This window comes from Pygoscelis adeliae, unplaced genomic scaffold, assembly GCF_000699105.1.
Source record: "Pygoscelis adeliae isolate BGI_AS28 unplaced genomic scaffold, ASM69910v1 Scaffold62, whole genome shotgun sequence".
NCBI classification, from domain to species: Eukaryota; Metazoa; Chordata; class Aves; order Sphenisciformes; family Spheniscidae; genus Pygoscelis; species Pygoscelis adeliae.
Window position 1 is genome coordinate 7,125,942 of NW_008824401.1, and position 4,437 is coordinate 7,130,378.

The window sequence follows — 4,437 nt, forward strand, 5'->3', positions numbered from 1 at the left end:
TTGTTAATGAAACTCACAAGGCTATAAGCCTCCCAAATAGCAATTTCACTGTCATGGATTATTTCCAAAGACTGCCTTTGTGGCCAAGGTTTTTCTTTAATTTCTAACCTATTTTTTGAGAGAAAACAGTTCCAGGGAATAGATTACAATGGGAGCTGAGCATCCTGGCTCAAATAATGAAACCTTACACTGACTCCCCAGGTAGACATGCAGTCTTCCCCAGTGAACTCTTAAGTTTACCCCATAGATAAACCAGCTGAGAAAGTCCTGCAGCACTACAACGAATGCCCTCTTCCAGACCATATGCTCTTTCCAAGACCATACGCCCTTTGTGACAGTCCCAGATTAACCCAGTTTGTGTGAACTCACAACCCACACATGGCACCTTTATAGGCCATAGGAATAACGCAGAGCCCCCTTCTCTCTCTCTGTCTCAGAAAAAGCAAACCAAAAAACAACCCCCCCAAAACCCCCAAACCTACCCCCCAAATTCCCCTCCCACCAAAAAACAAGACACCCCCCAAAAAAAAACCCACCCCACACAAAACATTTTGTTTTCTTTTTTAAAAAAGTATTACAGAATTTCATTACGTAGAGAAAGGAAGAGTTTGGGGTTTTTTTTGTCCACATGAAGCAGAATCAAAGGTAGAAATACTTCCAGGGGCGGATTTGCTTTATTAAACTAGTTAGAAAATAGAAACCCGAATTAGGGCACTTCCAAATTAAACCCAAACTGTAGAGCAGTTCTGACATCTCTAAAATTTAGAAGGACATGCTTTTCTGCAAGTCTTTTCTTTAAATCCACAACCAATTTTGTTTCACAAATGAAATAAGTTGTGTGCTCAATATTCCATTTGCAAGTGTATTGGCTCTTGCAACTTAATTAAATGCCTCAATAATTTCACACATCCAAGCATTTCTGCATGGTTGCTTCATATTAAACAATTCACAAGAAACAGAAAATATCACAAAACACTTCTGTAATCAGATATACCATTGTACGATAAATTATTTTTGTGTAATATAAACTGTGCTAATAAATATAGAGGCAGCTGGTAGAGAAGCCTTTATGGTTAAATGGACCATCATCTCTTTATCACTGGTTAAGCAGAGGGGAATTCCTAAGGAGAAAAACACTTGTAAGAAGCTTACCTCCCAACTGCCAGGCTAGGCAGATTAACGGCATTGTCAGTCATACCAAATCACCACGATTGTTACTTCACTTTTATGCAAGCATTCTGTTACTTGTTAATTTTGTATTTTAAAACCACAACAATTTATTTAAAAAAGAACAAGAAAAAAAAGCAGTGCTTGTGTACCAAGTTTCAAGTAAACATTTATGCTTACTTTTGTATTGAACAGCAGTTGCAAAAGGAGTTATGGTAGAGGATGAACTAAGGGCCTGGAAACCATCAGCAAAACAAAAGCTCATGAGGGAAATGAGGAGTTTGTCAAGAAGCTCTTTCAGGCCAGGAGGGCTCTGATTTCATAGTAACCTAAGATCAAAGCATCAGTACATTTAATGTGCCAAAGACATTCAGAATGGCTCTATGGAATACTTCACACTGGAAATGCTCTTTCTGCTTTGGAAAAGTATCATCCTGTGCCAGGTTTAGACAAAAACAGACACTCTGAAGTACACTGAAGCTTCTACGAAAGCATGTCAATGTCAGTCTCTGTAACAAGATACTGAACTCGCTACCTTTAATGCCAGCAAGTGACAACTGAGCCTGATGGTCAGTATCTTAGGACTCATAACTTTCTTATGGGCTCACTTACTTAAGCACCAAACATGTGATGAACCCTCTAAAAACAATCTTGCCCTGCACCAACAATTGCAATGAAACCAGTGCAGCATTCCCCACATGCTTCAAAATTCAGACTGCTTGCTCCTGTGTAGCCGCTATAGTACAACCTGCTTCACATTTATGCCTCCAGCTTTGAGACTCTCTTCTTAGATCCCTTCCATCTTCATGACAGCAAGTTTAATAATGATCAGAACTGGAACTACATCCAGTAAGTTTAGCAAGTCCACGGTTTTGTTACTGTGAAATCAGTTCTATTTTTCCCCTCTCTCAAGAGTACAGTGGATCTTGCAACAACCTGTAGCCACATTTGGGGCAGTTTACATGGAAATGCTGCACAGCCACGTGGCTACAGTTGTGCATTCCTGTGGCATATGACATACTGTTCCAGATGGTGCTAATAGCATGGGACCTCAAGTACATTTACCTCCCACTGTAAATCCACATCTTATCTTCCTTTCCTGAGGGAGTCACGTTGTGGTGATACTATATGAATGCAAAATATGGGCTCTTCAAAAATCTAAGTGCTTAGGTGCTAAAGCCACACTTTCTAAAGTACCTGAAGCACTGTGGTCTTTCAGAGGTATTTATGTACCTATACACTTCTGAAAATTCTGTAGAGCTCCTATCTGTATCTTTAGACCCCTAAGTGCCCTGTAAGCTCCCAAGTACCTTCTGGAAGAAAAACTGCCCTGTTTTAAAAAAAAAAAAAAATAAAAAAGAGAGAGAGAAACTGAAACTCCTAGAGCACTATTTATTACAATTGGATGAGTTGGAGGTAAGGAAATATTTGTTTATATCTTCACGTTGTCCACAAAATTATTCTAGATTTAAAAAAAAACAAAAAAGAGAGAAAAACAAAAAACCCGAGTGACAGCTAGATGAATATCATCCCTACTGAAAAGCAGAAAAGAATAAGAAAATGGAGCTCAGCTGGTTTGATTTCCTCAAATGCACATAATGTTCTGTCTTAAAGTTATTAAACAGGTTTATTATATTAAACACCAAATCACAACAGGGAAAGAAAATGTATAGTGTATTATCATCACTTAAAAAGTGTCCATATATTAACAGGCAACAACTATATATAGACATATATATGTTTTATACAGTGATGCAAATATTACATGTACTTTCTTTTTTCCAAAATTTTGGAAATATTGAAGATAACAGCCCCAACAGTACAAACTGTATTTTCTCTACAAGATTTTTTCCTATTATTTTCTTTATTACTATTCAAACTACAGGTTTTCCAAATTGCCTAAGCAGACCTCTTTCTGCAAAAATGTTGACTTTTTTGCACTTTAATTTCTCTATCCATCAATGGAAATAACAATATGTACTTCTTAGTAATAATTCTCTAGAGATTACAGGTGAAGAATCCTCTGTATATCCCAAGAATTATCATTAGTCTGTAAATATTTTGTTCTGCAGCACCTTTAAATGGATTTTTGCCTACAAAGAGCTTTTGTAAATAGTTTAACAGTAACTCATCATTGCAGTTCATGGCACCACATTTTGATACAGGAACAGTTTTAGGGCTCCTTGATGGTAGTCTACTTAAGTCTTTGGGAAAAACATACACAGGCAAAAGTTCATTCAAGTAAGTGTGCTAATTTATATTAGGGCTGATAGGTTATATGTAGCTTGGAGAGAAATATTACATCTAACTAGCTCAAGTGGTATTTAGGCATCTGAAGATACCAATGAGAATCACAGCAAGATTTTCAGCAGTTATTTTTAATTTTAAATTAATTCTACTCCGGAACAGAGTTTTCATGGGGAATCAAACCAACACAATGGAACAATTGGTCTATCCAACCACCTGCTAGCTTATTTATAAATAAACCATAAATATCTACATAATTTTTTTCACTAAAACATTGTGATATACCTCACTATTTAAGATACAGCAAGATGACTAAAGCCAACATAAAGATGGACTTGCATAGACATACAAAAATATCACATTAAAAATTGTCCTCATAAATTAAGAGCTGGTCATATGATTTTCCAAGCTCAAAATTCTGGCTTTCCATTACTGGTTTGGTTTCTTCCCCCCCAATCACTCATCAATGCATTAGAATCAAATACAAAACTTCATAGGCTTACCCCAAAGCAATAACTTAGGTAGATTGCTAAAACAACAAGAAACTGATAAAAAACAACAATCAAAACTACAAGATAACTAGAAAATTAGAGGAAAAAACCCCAAACCTTACATGAAAAAACAGTCAAACTCTTCATAGGCCTGCATCACCCTCCCAGTTCTTTAAATTTTCAATTCAGAATGCAGAGTCTTCATGACATGGCTTATCATTTACTCTGAATTTGCAGGTCACATGGCATAGCAGAACCTTAATTCATCTGGGTGTGTCAGGTATTTCCATAATACCAGTTACCAATCATTCCAGTATATATTCTGTTCACCTGTGAGCTGAATTACCTTGTCAGTGCATAGCCTTGCTTTAGGAGTCATGGGGGAGTGAGGTATCACAGATGTCTTCAATATAACGCTTGCAGAAAGCTTCAGGAAACAACCTGGTTGAAGGGGGAACACAGATTAGGTTGCAGCCCATCACAGCATGTGCCATGTTTTCTTCCCTTCAACTCTGTTAAGCGATGGTGAAAT